General features: G+C 36.6%; 1 long non-coding RNA gene across 2 annotated transcripts; it reads right to left on the bottom strand.

Annotated features, from left to right (window-relative positions):
* Nucleotides 1–567: 567 nt before the first annotated feature.
* On the bottom strand, nt 568–27,575 carry LOC105719374 (uncharacterized). 2 transcript variants are annotated; one of them, XR_001107967.3, is made up of 3 exons: nt 27,508–27,575; nt 27,062–27,328; nt 568–7,908 (listed from the first exon to the last, which is right to left on the bottom strand). It is a non-coding gene; the product is annotated as an uncharacterized LOC105719374 (long non-coding RNA). The 2 variants fall into 2 exon arrangements; XR_001107966.3 differs by having other exon boundaries at nt 27,062–27,573.

The raw sequence follows: 27,575 nt of genomic DNA on the forward strand, positions 1-27,575 counted from the left end.
TGCATGTGCTGGTTCTGGTTGCTCAGGCAACAGAAGCCCTTTCGTCATGTTAATGGCAGTATAATGAGGAAAACCACATGCAGATGCAGTACAGAATAATTAAAGGTGAAGTCACACCTGGTCCAGCGAGCTTCTTCCTTTGGGGAATGCTAAGCAGGAATTTGGGTGAGATTTATGTGAGAGGTTGTGAAGATGTGAAGGGGATAAACTTGATTTTTGTGTGAAAGCAGGAAGCTGAACCTTTTGTAGAGTGTCTGGTCATAGGGTATGAACCATGTGTCTAATTCTCCATATTGTTTCTTGATGCACTGTGTAAGTTCACCTGGGGATGGGGAAATCCAGACAGATGGGGCTTGGTTGGCTTTTTATTCAGGAAGCAGAAACATACTGATTTTAGATGCAAGAGGGAAAACTACAATCTGCAAAGTTCACCCTGCCCTTCTTAAAATACGTAATTTTTTAAAAACTCAGTTGTCCTGCTTCCCAAATTATGGAAAAATTCTAATTTTGTGTTTAACATTTGAACATTTAAAATTATTGTTTAATATTGTGAAAGGATTATCTCCACATATTATCTTTGATATTTGAAAACACTTTCTAGTATTTTTTCATATGTTAAAAAATAAATTTAATGAGATAATATTTTACTTTTTAAGCAGTTTCTTTGTCAGTGATTGAAGGAGAAGAAAAAATGCTTAATATTTAAAGCTTGTCTCACAACTTGAATGTGCATAAGAATCATCTGGAGATCTTATTAAATTCCAAATTCTGCTAGTTTGAGGTGGGAACCTGCCATTCTGCATTTCTAAGTAGCTCCCAGATAATACCGTTGCTGCTGGTCCAAGGACCTCACTTTGAGTAGCGAGATTTTAATTGATGATAATAGTTACCAGAATCTATAAATGGTAAATTGGTAGTTAAATATTGATCAAACATAATATTTTTGTTTCATGAACTCTTTTCATTTGTGAAAACAACTTTTGTCAGATTTATTTTCCTTTGATAAATTATACAAGTAATACATTGTTATTTTAAAAATTCAAAACTATAGAAATATGTAGAGTAAAAGTAAAAGTCCATCTTCATTCTTCATTGAAACCTTTTTTCTTTTCTAATTTCTCTTCTCTGTGGATAATATTTTGGTATAATAAGAATATATATATGTGTGTATACATATATACACACACATACAAATAAATGAGAGTACTCTATGCATTCTCTCATAGAGATTACTCAAAGAATTCTCTATGAATACTTTGGTATTCATAGAGAACTTTTACAATGCATTTAGAAGTAGATTCACACACATGTGCACACATCTATGCATATGAAATAGAAAAGAGGATCACATTATATGTAATATTTTACATGTGCTTTTAAAAAATTTAATAACTTCAAATTGATTTTTTAATGTCAATATTTATTTAATTTTGTGACTGCATATTATTCCATTCTATTGACTGAGGTTCTTTCCATTGGTCACTTTTAGAAATAAAAATCATTTTTACATGTACTTTTGCATATATGTGAGTATTTTAGTAGGCTAATGGTTAAGTTAAAGTTGATTTTTAATTTGACTGGTAATGCCAAATTAACTTTCAACATTGTGGAGTAGAAAGCTATTTTCCTACCTCCTCATTAAACATTAAATATCAGAGCACTCTTAAAATTTTTGTAAACTTTATAAATGTTTGTTATTTTTAAATTGCATTTCCCTGATTGTGAGTTTGAACATTTTTTCATACATTTACTCACCATTTTTTTATTCTTTTGAAAATTGCTTATAGACACTATTTCCATTTTTATTTCTATAGAGTTGTTTATTTTTCATATTGATTGATGGGAACTCTTTGTATGTGATGGATGCCAACCCTTCGTCCAATATATGTATTCACATATACATATTTTTGCCAGAGGCAGTGTATCCTGCTGGTAAGTAAGTGGATAGCATTGGCTCTGAGTTTGCATCTTGGTTTCACCACTTTGCAGCTATGTGAACTTTGACAGGCTATTTAACTTCCCTATAGTTCTGTTTCCTCAACTGTGTAAAGTGTAAATGGAATAATAATGGTATGTACCACATATTTAAATACCATTTACTTATTCCTTTCCTACCCTTATAAATGCTATTTGTTTTACAATATTTCTGGCTGTTCTTATGCATTTACTCTTAGAGATAACATTTTGAATCACTAGACTAGCTTCATTTAAAATTACCCTTAGAGTTTTAATAGGAATAATGCTGAAAAGGTAGATTAATTTAAGAAGAAATGTAACACTTATAAATTTGAGGCTGCCCATTTCAAGCTATGTTACTCACTTTCTTATGTTTAGGTTTATTTTTCTGACCTTAAATGTGACTTTTTAACAACTTTAAGATTTTATGGGGAAACAGATATTATGCTTTTGTTGTATTTTGAATGGAATCTTTTTATTGATGTCTCGTCATTATATTGAAAAGTCTATGGTTTTTGTATGTGTTATTTCTAGACACTTTGCAAATCTCTTCTATTTCTTGAATGTGTTTTTATTTCATTATTTTCAATTTTAATGTGAAAGGATTGAAATTTTTTAAGTATTTGTCAATGTTTTGGTCTCTTTTTTATAGGACCCTCAGGAGTATTTTGAATAATGAGGATTTTGTGGCATTATTGCCTTGTGTCTGATTTTAATAGGAATAAGTCTAACATTTTATTATTGGTATTTGAAAGTTTTCTTGAAGACAATCTGTCAAATTTAGGAAATGTCCTCTTTTACCCAACTCCCTGAGAGTTTTTAATTTTTTAGATAGGGGTGGCTAATATAGTCTGTCAAATACTTTTTCAACAACTGTTGAGGTAGTATATGGTTTGCTTATTTATTCTTTTAATACAATGCTTTAAGCATACATGCATTTCCTATTACTACAACATTCTTGTACTCCTAAAATAAACCTTCCTTGATTGCCATGCATTATTAATACTTTAAGATGTTGCTACAGTAAATTTGAAAATATTTTATTCATTATTTTTATTTGCATTGCACTTGATGTCTATTCTCTTTACTGCTGCTATCTTTATTGGGCATATTATTAGCATTCGTCAAGCTCCATGTAATTATTTAGGAAGGTTTTCATCTTTTTAATGTTCCAGAATGGATTATAAATGTCAAAGGGATTATTTATTAATTAAAATTTTGACAGAAATCCCTCCCCACAAACCAGTAAGGCTTGCTGTCAAATTAGGGAATATGGGGGTGCAAAGCCTAGATCTTTGACTTTCATCTCAAGTTCTTCAATAATGTTAATTTTCTAGGCTATGCACAGTGGCTCACTCCTGCAATCCTAGCACATTGGGAGGCCAAGGCAGGTGGATCACCTGAGGTCAGGAGTTCGAGACCAGCCTGGCCAACATGGCAAAACCCCATCTCTACTAAAAATACAAAAAAGTTAGCAGGGCATGGTGGTGGGCACCTGTAGTCCCAGCTACTCAGGAGGCTGAGGCACAAAAATTGCTTGAATCCAGGTGGTGGAGGTTGCAGTGAGCCGAGATCATGCCACTGCACTCTAACCTGGGTGACAGAGCAAGGCTCTGTCTCAAAAATAATAATAATGTTGATATTCTAATTTGAAGTATGTTTAAAATCAATAAGCAAACATTCAAAAGCACTTATATGACTCTCCTAAATCTTTGGTATTTAAATAGTTTTCTATTGTACTTGAAAAGATTTGAAGTCATATCCTTCTCTCTCCAAAAGGTCAGTACAATGTTATATACGTATTATCTTCATAGTACAACTATTTGGAATAAGCTTTTCTTCAGCGATGCATCAGCATAAAGGAGCTCTGATTTGTTTAGGTATTTTAAACGGTATCAAAATATCTTTTCATTTGAGAATCTCTCTCATATACTCAGGAAAGCTTGCCTATTAGAAACCAGAGTGTTAAGTATTTGCAAACATTCTCTAATGTTTAATTATAAAAAACATAAAATAATAAATACAGACGAATATTATTTTGGAGAGCCCTATCATCTTCACCTACTCAGATCATCCACAATCACTGCAGAGGAGGCAGAATTTTGTCTCTGGGGCAGTAGTCACTTGACCCAGAATTCTCTACGGATTCCCTCCAGGGACCCCTTCCCATTGGCTCTTTCCTAATCATTTAATGTTTTTTTAGTTTCCTCAGTTAAATCCTAGGTCTTAGCAAGAGTCTTTATTCCCCTATTATAGTTACCACCCTAACTACAGACAAGAAAAAAAATCTAACACTTAACATCAGTCAACTATTGCAGCTATAATGCTACCTCACAGATTCACCCACAAATTTAGTGGTTACAATAATCAGCATCTACTCTCATACTTGGGTTCCTGAGTTGACTGCTATTGACTGATTTACAATATGCTTGATTGGGCGTCTCCATTTCCATATTTATGTTCCAAGACTGAAGCTCTTGGCTGTGATGGGTTTCAGTTCACTCCACGTTTCCTTCCAGGGCCTAGACAGGAGGAGAAGACATAGCAGCCCCTGGGACACGTTTGTCTCATGGATGATCACAATTGCCAAGAAGAAAAGCCAACATACAGGTTATGCCATGTCTGCTAACAACTTCTTTTCCAAAGCAAGTTACAGAGCCAAATCTAGAAGGGGTGGGGCAGCCCACTCAGTCCATGAGGCAGAGGTATGCATTTATAATTTAGTTAAGAGAAAATGAAGAACTGGGGTGAATTTTTAAAATCTATGATACCACTGAGAGTATTTCCTTTCTAGACATCAGTCCCCATGTGATCTTCACAGAAACAGAGCCAGTTACTATTTAACATAGTTCAGCGAGGTTCTTGGTTTATAGGTGAAAGCAATAAACATGTGGGTTTCTTTCCTCATTTATTCTTCAGAAGCAGCAAAGGGGATTTCCATTAAGGGGATCCAATTCCACTTTAAAGTTTTTGTCTGCAAAGTTCAACAGATAGTCTTAGTTTCAGAGTTCATTTTAACTGCCTCTAACCCTTTACTAATTAACTTATCTTCTTTCCTTCTAGATGCCAGAAGAAGGCTGTTGCTATTGTTTCTCCATGTTTCAGGATTTTGCCCTTTGCAAAATAATCTCAGAATGTATAGTAGAAGCTATTGATGCCCCAATCTACATCCCTCAGCCAAATGTCTGGATTCACTGCAGCTGTACAACACATCCATATCTTTCTACCTCAACCATCCATGCCTCTCTTCCTGCTTCTCTGCCTATGGGACTTTCTTGGCACTAGAGGAGTTTGCTCGGCCTATATGCATGGCAGCCTAGAAGTGCCATGGGTTTAATTTCCGTAGCAGCAATGTTCAACCAATGAGAAACTGGAGCTGGTGCATAAACAGCCCAGCTTCCCTATCACTCTTTGGGCCACACTCCCAGAAAGGCTGAGGTGGTAGTAACCTGCTACCTCAGGCACACACCTTTCATTCCCTTTTCTACGTCACTCTTCACTCCCTTGCTGCACTTCTTGGGATCACCTCTCAAACTACCCGGGGCATGGTGACATGCATCCGTGGTCCCAGACACTCAGGAGGTTGAGGTGGGAGGATTGCTTGAAGCCAGGAATTCTAGCCCAGCCTGGGCAACATAGCAAGACTCCTGTCTCTGAAAAAATAAAATACCTGTATCTACATCCTTTTCTCAGGATTGGCTTTTGGAGGAGCGTAAACTAAGGTTGTAAGCAGGAGAAGCTGAGAGCTCTCCCTAAAATGCACAAAACTCAGAGAAACTAAAGCAATAAAGTAACTTAATTTACATGTAGATAAAAAGTGTCTGGGAGATGGCATTGTTCTGTCAGAGCTGGCAAGTTAAAATAGCAGCGAAATACAGAAAACGTGCACAGAAGAAAAAGAAAAATGTTACATCCAGATGTTGGTCTGTGTTTAAAGCCCAGAGAGGTGCAGTCTGGTCTTAGGCTTCTTCAGTGCCCTGGTATATTAGTCTGTTCTCACTCTGCTATAAGGACATACCCAGACTGAGTAATTTATGAAGTAAAGAGGTTTAGTTAAGTTCAGCATGGCTGGGGAGGTCTCAGGAAACTTCAGATCTTGACAGAAGGGGAAGCAAACACGTCCTTCTTTACATGGCTGCAGCAAGGAGATGTGAAGAGCAAAAGGGGGGAAAGCCCCTTATAAAACCATCAGATCTTGTGAGAACTCATTCACTATCCTAAGAGCAGCATGAGGGTAACTGCCCCCATGATTAAATTACCTCCCACCAGGTCCCGCCCCCAACATATGGGAATTACAATTCAAAAGGAGATTTTGGGTGGGGACACAGCCAAACCCTATCATCTGGCTTCTTCCACTCCCCTACTAGTTTCACCAGATCTTTTCTCTCCATGGGTGCCCCTTTCTCTGACTGTTGTCTAGAAGGGATGAATATGGTCCTGTCCTTATTATTTCAAGAACAATAGATTTGCATCAGACTCATGTGCTTCTGAGAGTTGATGGTGAACCACTCTTGTGTTATAGCTCAAATCCTCTTGGCCACATTTTTACAGACACCAGTGTTGTGATACTGTCACTGCCAGCACCTTGCATCAGGTGCAGCACTTATCTCTTGCTTCTCTGTTGTCATCTCTTAAGATGCCTTCTGCAAACTACTCAGCCACTCTGTAGCAGGTGCAATCTTTAAAGTTCAAGGTCATGAATACCTTCTGGGCCAACATGACCAATGGTACAAGAGAGCCAATGGATCATCTCTCCTCTCATTTGTCCTTCTGGTGGACAATTTTGAGGTGTATTCTGTGCAGTTTCTCAGAGTGTCCCCTGAGAACTGAGTCTCATTTGCTCACAGCATTGTTTAGATTAACACACTTTCTTGGTCTTACTTTTTCCTGTACAGCCTTGTGTCTAACCCAGCTTTCTGGGAAACCCTGTGCTGCTTGGGTCCACATTTCCCTGTTTCTCCCTTCCTAATGGCTCCTCACGTACCCCTGGACCAATTTTTCTGACAGCAACATGTTCTTCATCTTGTCTTAGAATGAACAAAGGGGTAAAGGTTTAAAAATGAGAATCTTGCTGCTGACTAACTGCTCTGAAGGCATTAACCATGTGTAAAGTTATGAACAAATGTTTATAACTAACTTGTTGAATACTTGTTGACTTTGTTAAATTTTTTAAAACTTAATGAACATACTTGTTGAGTTTTTGAGAACTCTAATTCTTCCTCAGAATTGGTCTTTCATTAATTTCCACTTTTCTTTGGATTGCACACTATTTACAACTATGGTTATACATTTTTTGGGGGTTGATTATTGATTCAGAAAAAAATGCTTATTAATATTTATGGCACTTAGGTAGGCACTATTAAAAATACAGAATGACTAAAATGCAGTTGCTAAAATTTAAGGATAGTCTACTGATGAAATAGGAAAAGCTTTACAAATAACCAATGCAAGTGCAATACAGAGTATGGTCAGTATAATAAATAAAGTGTTTACATGATGTTATAGTGACAAGAGACACCCATCTGGTCAGAAGCATAGACGGCACACTGTTTTCCAGTTGGCTAATGAAAGATGCACCTCTTGGGCTATGCTGGAGACTAGCAAGGGCGATTGGCCAGTTTTTTTTGTCACAATGACAAAAATGTTTGTATTTGGTTGGCTAAGACATTTTGAAGAAACATTTTTCAATTGAATTCTTGAGAACATTTTGATGGCTCTGGACATCTCAAGCTCCAAAGACATTTTAACAAGTTTCAGTGCTGTGTCAACAAATAGCATATTTCTCCTCTCCAAGGTTGAGCTTTTAAGAGTTATAGGGTCTACTCTTCCTGAGGTCGTGAAGTCCTAACACACGCACTTTTGAAGCATGATGACTTTTCATGCCTCCTGGGTATTTCTGCTTCTTTATGAGAATTTCATTGCTATTCACGTGAAGGTGACAGTTTGAATGACCTAGAAAGAACAAAACATAAAAGTAATGATTACATAATTCATGTCTTTCCCAATTAACTATGTTTTGTTTTCTAAGAGCTGCAGATGTTATATTGCTCATAAAAGTCTGTTCATATATTATTTATGCCACACAAATAAATGTTTGTTAGCTTGAAACATGTAAGCAATTTCTCTGTGTTTCTTTAAATTAAAAAAGCAGGTATGAGGGCATATTAACCATGTGCTTTTGATTTTCTATATTCTTAAGTCTTGACATCCAGGGCCTTGCTCCTGCCTCACAGGGTTCACTAATTCTTAGAGACAGTAAGTGAACAACTCTCCTGCTAGCAGACCTTTCAAATGCAAACCAACCAACTCAGAGCCACAAACCCCAACCACTTCCTTATCAGGTGCTCAAATGCCAGTCTCTCCACCTGCCCAAATCTCCCCAGGTATCAGACAAGGAGGGACAAGACCTGTGCTTGATACCATTTTTATAAGATAAGCACATACATGTTTCACAACAAGTCTGAGAAAAACTTGGAAAGAGCTCTGAACAGCAGTGACCTCAGGGCAAAGGATTAGAGAACAGATTTTTGAGTTCTTCCTTTCATAGGATTTTTTTTGGTGAGAATATAGTATGTTATTACATTTTTCCCCTTCAAATTTTGAAAAGTATAAAAAGAACTGGTGAAATTAGTTTACTTAAGCACGTATTTCATAACTTTGTAAATATTTTTATAAATCCTCCAGAGTTTCAGTCCCCTTTCTAGAGTAAAATGAATAAAATTAAAATTAAATCTTCTTGTAGTTACGCTTATGAAATTGATAAATGGCACGAATTTGGTGAGAGGAGGAATGTATTTATTATGGTACCAAGTTGGGAAGAAGGAAGAACATGGAATTCTACCATTCTCTAACATTGAGAAAGATGAGAAAATAAGAATACAGCCAGGATCATGATTCAAATAATTTAGTGAGAGCCTTAAACGAAATTAAGAAGTGACCAAAATGAAGAAACAGAATGAAAAAGTGACCAAACTGGGTTAAACATTTGGATATGTTTTTAGTGTTTATTTTTAAGTATTCAAGTGGTATTATCTTTCTTTCTTTCTTTTTCTTTCTTTTTTTTTTTTTGGAGGCAGAATCTCGCTCTGTTGCCCAGGTTGGAATGCAGTGGCTCAATCTTGGCTCACTGCAACTTCCGCCTCCCGGGTTCAAGTATTCTCCTGCCTCAGCCTCCCAAGTAGCTGGGAATACAGGCACCCACCACCCCATTTGGCTAATTTTTTTTTTTTTTTTTTTTTGTATTTTAGTAGAGATGGGGTTTCATCATGTTAACCAGACTGGTCTCGAACTCCTGAGCTCAGGCAATCCACCCACCTTGGCTCCTAAAGTGTTAGGATTACAGGCGTGAGCCACCACACCTGGCCTCAAGTGGTATTGTCTTTCAACCCTGCAACTTCCTGCTGTGGCTGCATGTGACTGTATGTGGAACGGGATGAGGCCTCCTATAAATGTGAGGCCTGAGCCCTGCCCCTCATCCTCCCCATGGCAGGCACTGATGGATGAGCCTCACTAATTCTTCCATCATTCAGAAACACCTAGTGGAAGCAGTGAGTTCACTGTACCATGCCTGTGCTTAGAAAATGTCCAGTATTCGTTTCCATATTTCTTATGATAATGAGGCAAATTTTGTCTCACTTTCATGAAGTGATACATTTAAAATGAAAGTAAATGAAATAAAACATTCTTACATTCTTATCTGTTAGGGGAAGCTATGAGCAAAACCCAAGAAACTGCAGATTTTTCTTTCACAGATAAGCCACTGATAACAACCTTTCTTATGTGGGTTCAAGGCAGTGCAGTGAGGATGAGATGAATGCAAAAAGTATTTTCACTTTTGAAACATTTGCCTATGCTGTGTATGTGTCTCTAGCATAATGTCTACTAAACTGACATGCACCTAATAAACGACTACTGATTGAAAAGATAAATGAATAAACACATGAAGCACTTTTAGAGAAGAGGGGATCATTTGTTAGCCCTCCACGAGGACTGAAAATTCATGTTGAAATAGATTATTAAAATATTATTTTAAGTACTATATACTTGTAGGGAATTCCTTATAACTATTGGTAATCAAAGAAAGCTGCTTTAGTGATCAGGACAGGCAAACAGATCAGCATGGCTGTGGGACGATTCTTTATTTTGCAACATTAAATGCTTCTGTTTCTCTCATTACTTACTGGGAACCCAAATGTGATCATATATATCCATGTGCTAGATAAAATGTGGGGTGACCTGTGGTATTTTGAAACTGACTTTCTTCAGCTGTGATAGTATAGTGGTTACTATAGTTGTGAAATTGGCTTCCTTCAATCAAACTTAATGGGAAAATCTAATTACCACTCATAATGGAACATTATTCCCTTTACAAAGATATTCACCTTGAGGCTTTGATCTAAAAATATTTAAGTATTTAATTTTTAATGCAATTCTCTTAACATTTAAAAATAATCTATAACATGCCAGGTGTCACAGATTTCTGAAACTATGAAACACAGGCCTGACCTTGTGAAGCCTGGGGTTTAGTAGGGAAGACAGGGCTATATATACTATCACAATACAAAATGTGAACAAAACAATATGAACTCACAGAGGTGGTGATGATATAGGAATTCAGAAAAAATTAGGCAGATAGTGAGGGTACGGGAGTCCTTAGTAAGGTTGTCCTTCTAATGAAAAGCAGACCCCAAATTAATTATTTTCTTTTCTAACAAAGAGCAGCCTGTAAAATCAAGCTGCAGACATAGCCAAGTAAGCTGGAAGCTTGCACGGGTGAATGCCAGCAGCTGTCCCAATAGGAAATGATTACCTGGGACTAGGCATGTTCAAAATGGCGGCTGCATGTTCCCTTCTTTTACCAGCCACGTGTACAGTAAGGAACAGACAAGATGGCACCAGCCAAGTGGAAAGCCCGTTTGCATAATAATATTAGGGTGGGGTGGTCAGCCTTCCCTGTGTGCTGTGTAAACGTCAAACCTGGTCCAACCAATCTGTGGGCCCTACGTAAATCAGACACCGCCTCACCAAGCCTCCCTATAAAATCTGATGCAGTATGCCACAGGCTGGTTGGCTGTTGCTTTTGGGAGCCCCTCTCTCTTACGTGGGAGAGAGCTGTTCTCCTTTCTCTTTCTTTTAGCTATTAAACCTCCCCTCCTAAAGTCCCTCCCACTGTGTGTCCGTATTTTTAATCTTCTTGGCGTCAGACGACAAACCTTAGGTATTTACCCTAGATAATGATGCAGCTTCAATGAAGTCACTAAAAAGGAGAAATTCTAGTTTGAACTTATTTATTTATTTACTTATTTAGTTTCCATCTGTTTTGTAGTTCACTGGATAAAAAGGAAAAGAAATGAATTAGTGAATAAATAAATGTCCTGCCCCAAAGAGACAGCAAGGGCAAAGGCAGAGAGGAATTAAAACCCACGGTATTGCAGCACACTCACTGTGCAGTAGCTAGAAATAGAATACAAATCATGCATTGTTCTTCAATGTCAAATTACTGAAAGCCATATGGTATCTATTTGGCTTGTTTAAACTGCACTTTCAAATACAAGAAACAAAACAAATTGTATTCCAACTTACTTGCTTCTTTCTAAAGGAGAAATCTGCTCTTTCTAATCTCCTTGTCTAGAAAAAACAAACAGGTTTGCATCAGCAACTATTCTGTTGGTGTAATATGCATGTCCAAAAATAGCACCAAAGCAAATAGTTTGAATCCTCAATTTTGTTAAATAGCTGGATATTTTGTTCCAAAATAAATCTAAGTAAATATCGAAAAACAAATCTCACTTTCATGAAGTAATAAATTTTAAATGAAATTAAATGAAATAAAACATTCTTATCTGTTGGGGAAAGCTATGAGCAAAACCCAAAAGAAACTGCAAATTTTATATGGTATACTTTAGAACTATGAATAATGATCTGTGGGGTACCCAGGCAGGTGTAGAAACAGATGTTGCCCAGCACAAGATCTCTGGGTCTGTTTCTTCCAATCTCTACCCACCATCACTCTGGCTTGACTCCTTCATCATCAGCCTTTGTGTTCTACACATGATTGCGCCTTTATTTTATTTTTTTCCATTTGCCTTACTACAAATAAATATATAATCTAATTTCCCATTAAGCTCATATTTTAAAAAAAATCATATAAGGACAATTAGACAGTTTAGAAAGGAATGAAATGAAAAAGGAACTTCTCTCCTTCCTCTGCAAGTTTCTTTCCCACAAAGGTAAGTGGTATCAATTCCTTGTGATTGCTTCTAGGAAGTGAATATGTAATTATGCTACATCCTCTGACTGGGGTCAACGTTGGGAGTTCTGTTTTGCAATACAATGCTCAATATCACTAAAATTTTCCAATTTATTTGTAGAGTGTAACATACTTTTTTTTGGGTAATTTTAAGTTCCTCTGTTTTTGGTTATTTTTCATTTTCAAATTTTAATTTTGTGTTTTCTCCTTTTGGTGACTAGTTTTGTTAGCAAGTTATAGTTACTATTCTTCCCTTAGTTGCTTATTTTCAATCCATTTACCCACTTTCTGTTTCCTAATTAAGTTTGTTTTTATCTTTATTATGTTCTTCCTTTTTTAGGTTTATTTTGTTATTTTCTAACTTTTGGTCTTGAGTAGTTAAATTCCTTTTACTTTTATTCTTTCCTGCTAGTTATATAGATATGCAAGGCTATGTATTTTTCTTTACTTTTTATTTCTAATATTTATTGTTTTAATTTCTAAATACTCTGCAATTATAATTTTGATTACTTCTTTGATCTTAGACATTTGTGGGAAAAAGATTACAAATTTCGGAGAGAGATCCAAGATGGCTGATGATTAGCAGCTCAGGCACGTACCTCCCAGTGAAAGCGCAAAGAACGAGAGGACGCCACACTTTCAGACGAATATTTGTTGCTCACGGACCAGGAGATTCCCAGTGGAGGAGCCCCACGGGTCGCCAGGGCGACTCTTGTGGCCGGTGTGGTGGTTTTGCTGGTGCCTTAGCACGCCAGTTCTTGGTGCAGAGTCCGGAGATTCCCGGGCAGAAAAGCACCATCAATCTTAACACCACTGTTTTGGCCGGCTCAGTGGATTGCTCAGATCTCGGTGCAGGGAATCAACAAGTTGGACGTCAGAGACCCAGTTAGAAAGCCAGTAATTATAAAGACGACAGACGGACAAATATATAATGAAGGGAAGAAACCAGCGTAAAAAGGTAGAGAATACTCAAAATCAGAATGCCTCTCCCTCTACAGGGGATTGCAATTCCTCATCAGTAACGGAACAAGGCTTAATAGATTACACGTGTGTTCCAATAACAGAAGCAGGTTTCAAAACGTGGGTGATAAGAAACTTCTGTGAATTAAAAGAACTTGTTCTAACCCAATGCAAAGAAACTAAGAACCTTGAAAAACGGTTTGACGAACTGTTAACGAGAATGGACAATTTAGAGAAGAATATAAGTGAATTGATGGAGCTGAAAAACACAACACGAGAGCTTCGTGAAGCATGCACAAGTTTAAACAGTCGAATTGATCAAGCAGAAGGAAGGATATCAGAAGTCGAGGACCAGCTCAGTGAAATGAAACAAGAAGACAAGAATGCAGAAAAAAGGATGAAAAGGAATGAGCAAAGTCTCCAGGAAATATGGGACTATGTGAAAAGATCTAATTTACGTTTGATAGGTGTACCTGAATGTGACGAAGAGAATGAATCCAAGTTGGAAAATACTCTTCAGGATATCATTCAGGAAAATTTTCCCAACCTGGCAAGGCAGGGTAATATTCAACTCCAGGTAATACAGAGAACACCACAAAGATAGTCTTCAAGAAGACCAACCCCAAGGCACATAATCGCCAGATTTATTAGGGTTGAAATGAAGGAGAAAATACTAAGGGCAGCCAGAGAGAAAGGTCAGGTTACCCATAAAGGGAAACCTATCAGACTTACAGCAGATCTCTCAGCAGAAACCCTACAAGCCAGAAAAGAGTGGGGACCAATATTTAACATCCTTAAAGAAAAGAACTTTCAACCCAGAATTTCCTATCCAGCCAAACTAAGCTTTATGAGCGAAGGAAAAATTAAATCTTTTGCGAACAAACAAGTACTTAGAGAGTTCACCACCACCAGGCCTGCTTTACAAGAGCTTCTGAAAGAAGCACTATACATATAAAGGAACAACCAATATCAGCCTTTCCAAAAATATATCAAAAAGCAAAGAACTTTAACACAATAAAAAATTTACATCAACTAATGGGCAAAACAGCCAGCTAGCATCAAACGCCAGTATTAAACCTATATATATTTTAATTGGATAAAAAGCCAAAACCCATCGGTATGCTGCATCCGGGCCCATCTTACATGCAACAATACACAAAGACTCAGAGAGAAGGAGGAAGATTTACCAATCAAACAGAGAGTAAAAATAAACTAATAAACAAAAAGCAGGAGATGCAATTCTCGCCTCTGATAAACTAGACTTTAAAGCAACAAAGATCAAAAGCGGCGAGGAATGACATTACATAATGGCAAAAGGATCAATGTAACAAGAAGAGCTAACGATTCTATAGATCAACGAGATAGAAAATTAACAAGGATATTCAGAACTTGAACTCAGACCCGGAACAAGTAAACTTAATAAACATTTATAGAACTCTCCACTTCAAATACACAAAACATACATTACCTCACACCTATTCCAAAGGTGACTATATAATTGGAAGTAAATCACTCCTCAGTAATCGCATAGCATTTCATAGGTTTAAATTAAATATTGGTTGACTGTTTGTTTGTTATCTTCTTCCCTTATTCCTTCCTGACTACATCATTAAGTATAATTATCAGTATAAAAGAGCTTTTCAATACCCATTACTAAATTGCATTCTAGCCTGGGCAAGAAAGCAATACTCCCATTCTCTCTCCCTCTTTCTTTTCCTTCTCCCTCCTCCCCATTCTCTCTCTCTCTTTCTCTTCCTTTTTCCTCCTTCCTATTCTCTCTCAAAAAAAAAAAGAAAAAAGAAAAAAGAAAAGAAAAGAAACAATTAGCCAGGTGTGGTCGCACGAGTGGTCCCAATTACTGGGGAGGCTGAAGAGGGAGGATCGCAAAAAAAAAAAAAAAAAAAAAAAAAAAAAAAAAGATTACAAATTTCAGGGTGGTTGTAATTTTGTCCTGGATTTCGGTTACTACTTTTTACATTTTCTGTGTGTTTGTGTTTGTGCATCAAGAATGTAGTCTGTATTATTTCTTCTTTTTCCCTAATGTATAGCCAATTACTTTATAAATATAAGTGATTAAAGTGAAGCATATTCTATAAGACTATAGAATTTAATATATTACTTTAGCTTCAATTATTTTGTTCAGAATTTCAATTTTTTTCTTATCTATTTTTTCCTTAGCATTCCTTGAAATTTATGGTTTTGTCATTGTTTTTGCTATGTCATTTATTGCTATCTTATCATTTAGGTAAATGTCTGTTACAAATGTTTCATCTTTATGTGTTTAAACTCTTTTAGACTCTTCCTTTAATTCAAACTTCTCTGACATTAGTATCATACTTTCAAATTTGTATTAATATTTTCCTGGTGTGGATTTGTTTAAGCTTTGAAAGTTTTACCTTTTCAGAATTTCTCTATATTATCCATACTTTATACAATATGTGTTTGCTGCTTTTTTATGCAATTTGTAAAAATTTTTTATTCATTTTAATTTATATCTTGACATGTTTGAGAGCAAAGTTATATTTAGACTTAGTTCTGTAATCCTGACATCTTTTCTGTTTTCAATACTATGTGTTCAATTGAACTAGCTTTTAAATCTGCAAACTAATATTCATTTTAGTTTTGTTTTTTTCATTTGGGTTCTTCAGCTTTTGGTACTGGCAGTGCTGTTTGAACAAAGTATTTTGCTACTTGACTTTTACTCCTTTTTACTTATACCTTTTTCACTATTTACTTTTTGCTATGTACTTATTTACTAGTTAGCTAGTCTAAGGTATAGGGCAACAAGATAAGAAATTGATTTGGTTCCTTAATTCAAACACATTTTATAGAGGTTTCTATAAATGTGCTTAAGCCAACGAATTTATCTCACAACTACAAAACCACTGTAAGTTTGAGCAAATCTATCATGAAAATAGCAGTTTCTGTGGGGGGAAAATTAAATTTTTTTTAGAAAGCACTGAGATATTCTAAAAAATGCTGCACCCCTAGCATGAGTTGGCACAACTCAAAAGCAGTAGCTAAGAATGATAAGTTGATATTACTGCTTAGAAGTTTATGGGTCAGCTGGATGGTTCTTACGATCTCACCTGGGCTCTCTCACACATACCAACATATGTCACAGAATCTGTGATTTGTTGTGGGTCAGGTATGCAGCTCTGCTAAACTCGGGTGCCTCTCTCCATGTTTGGGAGACAGGTGGCTGAAGCTGGTCCAGGCTGGCCTCCCCTGGGATGGTGTACTCTGCTCTTCGTGCGTTCCCATCCATCTTCTAGAACTTGTTCCCAAGATGCTGGTAGGACTTCAACAAAAAGGGAGCAGAAGTGCCAGTCCCTTGAGACCCAGGACAAGCCGGGCTCCTTGACACTCAGGCTCAAATTTCTATTGGCCTCACCAAGTCCAAAGGTCAGCCCAGATTCAAAGGTGGCGAAACACACGCCACCACCCTCTGTGGGGAGGAGTTAATTGTACAGTCACATTGTCAAGATCACAGAGACTTGAGGAATTGAAACCCTTTGGCAATGGACACTCCACATGCTACTACTCAGAATTGGAATCCTTTTGAATTCATGCTATCCTTTCCCCAACTCATGCAGCCCAGGCCTTGTCAGGGTCTGGAGCATTTTTCATTAACAGGAAGACTATTTTATCACTTAAAAAAGATGGAATGAAGTCTGCTGTGTGACAATTCATTTGGGGGCTTTTACTAAGGTGTTGTTCTGTGACATATGTCGGTATGCTCACTTTGAAGTTTCAAGATGGTCTCTACCCTAGGATAATTGAAAATGTTTACATAGCAATTTATGAACTTTGCAAAAGACTATACTTTTCAGACTAAAGCCACCCTAGGATAATTGAAAATGTTTACATAGCAATTTATGAACTTTGCAAAAGACTATACTTTTCAAACTAAAGACAAAAGTGTTGGAGGAAATTTATATTTATTCACACTTGTATTTTATATTAGTGTTTATAAAACACTAATACATTTCAGAAAGATGGATTTTATATATAGCTGTTCATTGATTTTATTATAGTCATGTTCATTTTCAGGGACTGATTTTTCTCTGAATGATTAATTTATATCTCTGAGATTTGTGATATATAAACACAGTTCCATGATTCCACAAGTTATGTTTATATTAATTTTCCTCGATCATACTGTAAGCACTCTCCAATTAAATGAATCTAGCTGTAAGAAACATAACACAAGGAATAAAGTGTCTCCAAATATATTGCCTAAATTTGTCAGGCTTACTTCAGAAACATAGTCTTGTTTTAAAATAAATCTGTGATTGGCTCTTTTGAACTTGTCGAAACTACCAATGACATGAAATCACGGTGTTTCACAAAGATGTTATTAAATAAAATTGCTAGAGATCAAAATTCAAGATGAAAAATAATTCCAGGATGTATGTCTCAATCATTTGTTTTGTTTTTCAGCAAACCATTGACACATAAAGTGAAATGGAGAATTTTAGCAATTCTTAATTACTTTAACAGGGCTGCTTGATTGAATTTTAGTAAGTCTTGAGATATTTATTGAGATAATTATCACATATAATAAAAATGAGGAAAAAATTACTTGCTTCAATGAGACATTTCCTTTGTGGTCAATATCTATTAGGTCATATCATGCAATGGAAATTTTGAAACAATTATTGTGTCCCAAATGATTGAAACTGAGTTTACATGATTAGCTAATGGATCATATTTATTATGATCTACCTCAGTCAATGGTCTCTAAGGACAAGAATTAATATAGGAATGCCATTAGCCATTTATAAATGAAAATTTTTGCTTTATTCTTAATGACAGTTGACTACTAGCTAAAGACAAAGTAAATTAAGTAAACACAGTAGAGGAAAACTAAAATCTATAGAAACTGTAGTCTAGACAAATTGCAGTTATATAATTTCAAAACTGCATAACAATGACTTAGTTAACAGCCACATATATGATGGTGGTCCCATAAGATCAAAATGAAGCTTAAAACCTCTTATTGTCTAGTGACGTCCTAACCATCACAACATCACAGCATAGTGCATTACTTACGCTCTTTGTGGTGATACTGGTGTAAACAGAGCTACTGTGCTGTCAGTCATATAAAAGCACAGCACATACAGTTGTATACAGTATGTAGAAATGTATAATAATCATAAATATGTTACTGATTTATGTATTTAGTACACTATAATTTTTTTTTTGAGACAGAGTCTTGCTCTGTCTCTCAGGCTAAAGAGCAGTGGCACCATCTTGGCTCACTGCACTCTCCACCTCCCAGGTTCAAGTGATTCTTCTGCCTCAAACCTCCTGAGTAGTTGGGATTACAGGCATGTGCCACCATGCCTGGCTAATTTTTGCATTTTTAATAGAGACAGGGTTTCACCATGTTGGTCAGACTGGTCTCGAACTCCTGACCTGGTGATCCACCCCGCTCAGCCTCCTAAAGTGCTGTGATTACAGGTGTGAGTCTCTGCAACCGGCCATTATACTTTTTATTGTTAGAGTATGCTCCTTCTACTTATTAAAAAAAAAAATTGTAAAATGTCTTCAGGAAGTTCTTCAGGAAGTATCCAGAAGTAGACATAGTTACCACAGAATATGACAGCTCCATGTGTGTTATTGCCCCTGCATATCTTCCAGTGTGTAGGTGGAAAACAGTGATATTGATGATCCTGACCCTGTGTAGGCCTAGGCAAATGTGTTGTTTATGTCTTAGCTTTCAAAAACATAAAAATAAACATAAATAGGATTTTTTTTCAAAAAACATGGATATAAAGAAAATATATTTATACAGTTGTATGCTGTGTTTGCATTTTAAGCAAAGTATTAGTGTAAAAGAGTTGAAAAGTTTTAAGAATGAAAAATTTTTAATGTATAATAAGCTTAGGGTATTATTGAAGAAAAATATTTTTAATAAATTTAGTGTAGCCTAAGTGTACAGCGTGTATAAAGTCTATGGTGTACAGTAATGTCCTAGGCCTTCACATTCACTCACTGCTCCCTCACTAACTCAGCCAGAACAACTTCCCATCCTGCAAGCTCCATTCAGGGTCAGTGCTCAATACGGGCATACCATTTCTTATCTTTTGTACCATATTTTTACTCTATGCTTTCTAGGTTTATTTATGTTTAGATATCTCTGTGTTACAGTTGCCTGCAGTATTGAGTACAGTAACATGCTGTGCTGGTTTACAGCCCAAGAGCAATAGATTATACCATATAGGCAGGTGCTGAGTAGGCTATATCATCTGGGTTTGTGTAGTACACTCTATGATGTTTGCACACAATGATGAAATCACCAAACTACATTTCTCAGAACGTATCACCGTCTTTCAGTGACATGTGACTTTGGTTTTATAAATAAGGATATCTATTTTATAATTAATATTTTGAATTGTGTTTTCTGATAGTATCTCACTTAATCAACACAGCAACCCATTAGTCAGTTCAGGCCTGACTATAAAACTATACTTTTTCTTTTAAAAAGTTACTTTTTTTGAAAACCAGTTACCTGGAGGCACTCAGACCACAATTTCCCCCCAATAATTGTGGCTTCGTCCACCTCCCCAAAGTTTTTCCACTGGGTTAATCTTATTATATATATTATATATGTAGATATAAATATATCTATCTGCCTACATAGATAGATACCTGTTATATCTGTCTGTATATGGATAATTATATTATCTATAATACAATTATATAGAGAATATAATTATAGATATAAATTATAATTATATTCTAGATAATTATCTAGATATCTAGAATTATATAGATAATTATGTCTATATACAGGCAAATATAACAGATATCTATCTACATAGGCAGATAGATATATTTATATCTACATACATAATATATATATAATGAGATAAACCCAACACAAAAAATGGAAAAAATGTGAGGAGATGGTCAAAACCACAATTATTGGGTGGAAATTGTGCTCTGAGGGCCTCAAGGTAACTGGTTTTCAAAAAAAGTAACTTTTTTAAAGAAAAATAATTTTATAGATGTCAACACAGCTGGCTGGATTGAGATTTTTAAATAATCCTCTTTAAAGTCATTTTGGAGACCTGTCTTGTATATAACAGCACTGTAGCAATAAATGTGGCATTTTATAATGATTAAAAAAAAATACCAGGGCCAGGCACAGTGGCTTACACCTGTAATCCCAGCCCTTTGGGAGGCCAAGGCGGGCAGATCGTTTGAGTTCAGGTGTTAAAGATTAGCTTGGGCAACACGGTGAAACCTTGTCTCTACAAAAGAAAAAAATACAAAAATTAGCAGGGTGTGGTGGTGCACACCTGTAGTGCCAGTTACTGGTGGGGCTGAGACAGAAGATAGCTTGAACCTGGGAGGTTGCAGTGAGCCGAGATCGCACCACTGCACTCCAGGGTGGGTGACAATGTGAGACCCTGTCTCAAAAAAAAAAAAAAAAAGCCAAAATATAATTGATCTACTTTCTTCTTATTATTATTTTTTACTGTGTTCAAATATACAGACTGTGAAATTTATCATCTTAGCCATTTTCAAAGTGTACCATTCAGGGGCAGTAAGTACATTCATGTTGTTTGCTACCATTACCACCGTCGCTCCACAGAACTCTTCTTCTTTGGACGAAACTGAAATCCTGTGCCCATCAAACAACAATCTCCCATTCCCCCCACTCCAGTCTCTAGCAACCACTATTCTACTTTCCATCTGTGTGAATTTGACAACTCTGAGCACCTCATTTAAGTGAAATTATATAGACGTATTTGTCTTTCTGTGACTGGCTTATTTCATGTAACATAAAGTCTTCAAGATTTATCCATGTTGTGGCATGTGTAAGAATTTCCTGCTTTAAGGCTGAATAATATTTCATTGGATGTATACACTGCATTTTGTTTATACATTCGTTCATCAATAGACATTTCAATTACTTCTACCTTTTGGCTATTGTTAGTAATGTTGCTGTCGACTTTGGTGTACAATATGTGTTTGAGACTCTGTTTTCAATTCTTTTTGGTATATATCAAGATGTGGAATTGCTGAATCATATACCTACTTTTTAATTTTTGTGGAACTGCCATGCTGTTTTTCATAGTGGCTGCACCATTTTATACTCCGATGACTGGTACACAAGAGTTCCAATATCTCCACGTTTTCAACAAAACTTATTTTCTCTGCTCTTTAAAAATAATAACCACAGGCCGGGCACGGTGGCTCAAGCCTGTAATCCCAGCACTTTGGGAGGCCAAGGCGGGCGGATCACGAGGTCAAGAGATCGAGACCATCCTGGTCAACATGGTGAAACCTCGTCTCTACTAAAAATACAAAAAAAAAAAAAAAAAAAAAATAGCTGGGCATAGTGGCGCGTGCCTGTTATCCCAGCTACTCAGGAGGCTGAGGCAGGAGAATTGCCTGAACCCAGGAGGCGGAGGTTGCGGTGAGCCGAAATCGTGCCATTGCACTCCAGCCTGGGTAACAAGAGAGAAACTCTGTCTCAAAAAAAAATAATAATAATTATAATAATAATAACCACTCTAATGGGTATGAGAGAATATCTCATTGTGGTTTTTATTGAACATCTTTTCATGTCATATTGGCCATTTGTATATCTTCTTTGAAGAAATATCTATTTAAATTTTTTGCCCATTTTTTAATTGGGTTTTTAAATTTGTTGTTGTTGCGTTGTGGGAGTTCTTTACATATTTTGTGTATTAACCCCTTGTTAGACACATGATTTGCAAATCTTTTCTCCCATTCTCTGGGTTTCCTTCTCACTCTGTTACTTGTGTCCTTTGATAAAAAGTTTTTAATTTTGAAAAAATTCCTTTTTTTACCTGTGTTTTTGGTATCATACCTGCGAAACCACTGACAAGTAGTCCATTTACTTTTAGCAAATTCTGACTTATAAGACAAAAAAGATGATTTGCAATCCAAAACAATTAGATTTTCTCATTCAAAACACAGGATATTAAAAATAAATAAAATTAGAGCTGGCAAACTCTGGGACTTTATTGAAACTTTAACTTTTGAAAAAATATTACATTTTATTTGTTTAGTTAATTACTTTGCCTGAGGTTTCTAATTCACATTTAGTTCATGGATGCTTTCAAATGGAAATAATATGAGAACTCTTTTGAAGTCTACATCTATGTGTTATGTGTTTTTGTTTTGCCAAACCACCTAGTAGAGGTAATAGCAAAGAGCAGCTACTCAATATACCCTTAAAATAACGTTAACCCAGGTGGGACTATTTGATAGTATTTACACCGTATATTCATTTTATAGTTGAACAAATTGATACCTTGGGAGGCAAAATAATCTAAGTGATTAATACTGAGTATAAAAACAGATGCTTTGCTTGCACATAGAACAAAAATGGATGGGTTTAGACGTTTAGATGGGCTGTCCTAACGAACGGGACAATGGATACCTGAGGGATGCAGGTGTGCAGATCGTGTCGTACTTTAATTGTGAGCAGGTGGTGCAAGGGGGACACGAAGATAAATGTCTGGTCCCCAAGAAAATTTATTCTAGAAGTTTACCCGCAATCCTATAAGTGGTCCTGAAAACTCTCATCTTGTCCCTTGGGGATTCCCACAACTCACATATCTCCCACATATTAGCAAAGTATATTGACAAATGCTGAGAAACCATCTGTGTAAATTACCATCTTGGCTGACCAGGCATCTTACTTTTTTTTTCTTTTCCCCAAGACAGAGTCTTGCTCCGTTACCCAGGCTGGAGTGCAGTGGCGCTGTCTCGACTCACTACAACCTCTGCCTCCTGAGTTCAAGCAATTCTCCTGCTTCAGCCTCCCAAGTATCTGGGATTACAGGTGAGTGCTACCATACCCAGTTAATTTTTGTATTTTTAGTAGAGATGGGGTTTCACCAGGTTGGCCTCGAACTCCTGACCTCATGATCTGCCCGCCTCAGCCTCCCAAAGTGCTGGGATTACAGACATGAGCCACTGCACCTGGCCAGCATCTGACTTTTAAACTCATTTTTTAAATAAAATTTATAGTATTTTAGGCCTTAAGGGGCCTTACAAGGCATTAGTTGCATATACCTTTCTTTTCAGATGAAGAAAAAGGGGCTGAAGGAGGCAGTGACCTGATACAAATAAACTGCCAGTAAGTGGTGTGGTCCAGATCTTAAAGGGACTCCCAGATCCACAAACTTTTACTGTTATCCCTCTGCATTCATGGGAGATTGGCTCCAGGATCCCCAGTGTTGCCAAAATCTGAGGATACCTTAGTTCCTTAAATATAATGGCAGAGTATTTGCATCTAATCTATGCACATCCTCCTTTATACTTTAATCACTAGCTTACAATAGCTGATAAAGTGTAAACGCTATGTAAGTAGCTGTTATACTGTATTTTTAAAACAGTATTTTTTTGTATTCTTTAAAAAAATTTTTTGAATTTTTTTTATACACGGTTGAATTAATAAATGTGGAACCCACAGAGAGAGAGGGCCAACTTTATATTATTAGAAATGTCGCCAGAGGCAGAAACAAAAAAGGGACTATAGATATGCATTCCAGGACTTGAGTTTTCTCCTTGTGTTCTAGAAGCTTGCTCACCCTCAGCCATCCACAAAGCCAGAAAATCTTTGGCTTCTAACACTTTGACTCCCCTAAACCTACTAACAAAGCCCTGGCGATCCTGAACGTGGACTTCCCTACTCCAGCCCAGGGCCCCTTTAGCTGAATCCACTGCCACCAGAAATGGGTTGGCTGGACTCTTTCCCAATTTTCTCCACTCTCAGCTACCTTTGATGAAAGGGGCTTCATTTGGTAAAGATTAGGATAGCTTGCTACTCAGGGTATTCCTGTTTCTATATTCACAAACAACTGTACTGACAATTTTTTTAAATACTCAAATTTATCTGACCTTACAAAGAACATCCACTGGAAAATTATCAGACATTTGTGACAGTCATTTTGAGTTGAGTTAAATTTTTGATGTGCTGTGAAATTGGGTCAGTGCATTAGAATTACATTTTAATAGTTATGAATGCACTAATAAAATGTTGTTCTTCCATGCAAATTGGCAACACTCCCAGACTTGAGGAAGCTTTGAAGAAAAGGATTTCAAAATTCCTGATTAACAAATATGTACAAGAAGTCAGAAAAGACAAATCAAGAATTTTCTTATAATATACACAATACATTCTAGATTTATCTTACTATTATGATCTTACATGGGTTTCATTTGCAATGAAAAAGACAACATTGTTCAATGCTTTCAGTAAAAAGCAGGAAATTTATAAAAGGAGAAGCTGATCTTTCTTCTTAGAGTTTGTGGTTCCAGTGAAGTCATTGTACATAGTCAACTATTTCCTGAGTCGCTTAACAGAGTAAAAATAGGACAAAGTGATGGAAGTTGTGGGGACTCAGATTTCCACCGTATGTTATAAAGAACTTCTTAACAACTCACTGCCTTGTGAGGGAAAAAATTGCATCTCATGCAGAATGTCTAAGCCGAAGTTGGACAACTATCTTTCAGGGATATTGTAGAAGGTATATCCAGTCTTTTGACTTCCCTGGGCCACATTGGAAAAAGAAGAATTGTCTTGGGCCACACATAAAATACATTAACACTAATTCTAGCACATAAAATATACTAACACCAGCACATAAAACACACTAATGCTAGCACAAAACACACTAACACTAATGCTAGCTGATGAGCTAAAAAAAAATTGCAAAAAAAAAGAAAACTCAAAATGTTTTAAGAAAGTTTATGAATTTGTGTTTGACCACACTAAAGTTGTCCTGGGCCACATGCAGCCCGCAGGCCCAGGACAGGTTGGACAAGCTTCTTATAGAAGACACTTCATAATGTTGGATGAGAGGTATACTAAATGACGTTCAAGATCCTTTTGAATTTTAAAAGTGGGCTAGCGTAGTCTAAAAAATAGAGCCAAAAGTTACGCGGGTTCCCTGGTTGAATCACTGCTAAGTAGCAAGTCTTAGAAATGAATTTTCACTTAGCCAATTTTTAAGTTAGGAGTATTAAACTTACCTTTCTGGAACCCACATAGAAGGTAAGAGAGAGACAGCTTTGGATGCAAAAATAACTCAAGTGGGGCTGGAGGAAACTGACAGGTTATACAAACATAAACACCTTGCAGAGCCAGCAGCTCCTCTGAAGCCAGGTACAAGACAGGAGTATAGTGGAAGTTGAGGGCCAGCTTCAGATGTTCAAAACCATAAAGCATTCTTTAATTTTCTTTCTTATCAAATCATTGCCATCAACCCTAATCCTTTACATTAGGAACACATAGGAGACAAACAAGAGAACTCCGGGACAAATGGCCAAGACCACACAAGAAATCTTTGTTGGGGTCCAGTCATTGCCCATCCCCAGTGAATGTTAGCACAGTGGAGTGTAGAGTTTTCTTCAGTATCTAAAAGCTTACATAAGGCAAAAGTGAGTGTTTGCCTTGGTACCCTTCAGTTTTATCGTATCCAAGGTTCACATCGTGTCTCTTTTCCACAACCCTCTTCCTTACCCCTTCCCCTTAGTTCTTCCCCGGGATACCTGACTTCACCAGTGCCTCATGTGCAGGACCTATTCTTCTGCTCATCTGAATCAAAATTTACCTAAGTTATTCCTCATCCCTCTCGACCCTCTACATACGTTGTGGAGTGAATTAATGGCAAGATTTAAAGACAAACAGAAACATACTCTATGTGTCTCTTCCATGATACTTGCATGGTAGTCAAGTTTTCTTAAAACTGAAAAACCATTTCATAAAATTCTGCTTCCATAACTGTAAATTTCATGCAGGTAATCAGCAGTTAAGGGCAATTGTTTAAGGTGTTCTTTGGTTGTGCATCCCACCAGGCAGGTCAGCCTCTCTACATCTGTGCATAAACCTGGAAACGATGTAATGGGAAGACTTTAAAATCCCTTAATACAATCTGTACTCATTTGACAAAACTGAACCAGTTTTCTTCTGTGGAGGAGCTACTGTACTCTTCGGTAAGCAGCATGACTGATCTATGGATAACATTATTTACTAAATTAAATTTATTTTTTCTGAAAGTTTATGCATTTATTGTCTCTGGGGTTAAGCCTATTATTTTTTCTTTATTGAGTATGATTTTGCTACATTTTATAAGGAATTCATTTAAATGTTATCTGACATTTAGACTAAAATGATTTTTCAGTTTGATCAGAAGAAATACTGTAAAAAAGTGTAAGGAATTCATTTAAGTATTATCTGATATTTAGACTAAAGTGATTTTTCAGTTTGATCAGAAGAAATATTTTTAAAAAGTTAAGAAGTCAGAAGTCCATAAGGCAATGGAGATGAAATATGAAAACAAGGATTTGGTTTTAAGAAGTTGTAATCACAACTGCTAAAATTAAATCAACCTACTGGAGCCTTCTGAAAACAAAAATACATGCAAATACCATAAAATATACGGATTTATACCACAAAAACCCGAACACAGGGAACCTATGGTAGCCGTTTATCTGACAACAACTGAGGCAAAACTGGTCTTTTTTTTCCCACTGAACCAAAGCTGTGAAATAGAATAGGGATGATCAAAGCATCCATTTTCTCAAACTTTCTCTTTTACCAAACCTTTTAGCCAAACTGCTAGAGGAGATTAAAACCGAAGTTTCATCTTCTTCTGCTCTTTGTATAATCAGTGCTTGGAAGAGACAGTAACATAGGTAAGATTCCTTGGTTTGCCGGGTAATTGAGACTCAGCTAAAAACAAAAGCTTTTTGTAGTATTTATAGAGGATGACAACTCCAATTTTGAGAACTGGAAGGCAGTGATTAAAAGGATTTGTTTTTCTCCTCTCGTCTCATGAATGCATTTTACTTGTATTATTCATAAGAAGGAAAATGAAGTTCAATGTCTAACATACTCACCTTAAAAAGGACCTCTCAGTCCGGTGGGTGCAGCGTTCTGGGAAGTCTTCACATGCCTTCTCCTCCGCAGAGAGCTCCTTGCTCTTTAGAAGAGGGGACCACTCTCCCTGGGCAAGAAAGATCCTTCTTCTACAGCTGGAAAATGGACAGGAAGCAGCTTGGAGCTGACTTTCTCTGAGCCACCTGCCAAGGCCTCCCCAGTAGCATCGCTAGAATCCAGGGCCCAGATGTGGCCCTTGTTGAAGTCACAGTTTTTTTCCATCTCCACTTTGAAAATATAGAAAATGACCAAGATGAAAATACAAGTGGCAGCCATTAAGTAAAAGATAACAAAAGCGGCCAAAGCAAGCATGAAATCCACAATGAAAATAATCAGTTTTGCCAACATGTTTGCATTTCTCCTCACTCACAGAATGTATTTATTTCAAAAGTCCCAAGGCACTCACCATGCAATTATGTCTTTGTAAAATGTGGGCAGGAATATGGACGTTTCTAAACATGCTGAAGAGTGTTG

The sequence above is a fragment of the Aotus nancymaae genome, unplaced genomic scaffold (genome assembly GCF_030222135.1).
Source record: "Aotus nancymaae isolate 86718 unplaced genomic scaffold, 86718_ANA_hifiasm-v0.15.2.pri h1tg000029l, whole genome shotgun sequence".
NCBI lineage: Eukaryota > Metazoa > Chordata > Mammalia > Primates > Aotidae > Aotus > Aotus nancymaae.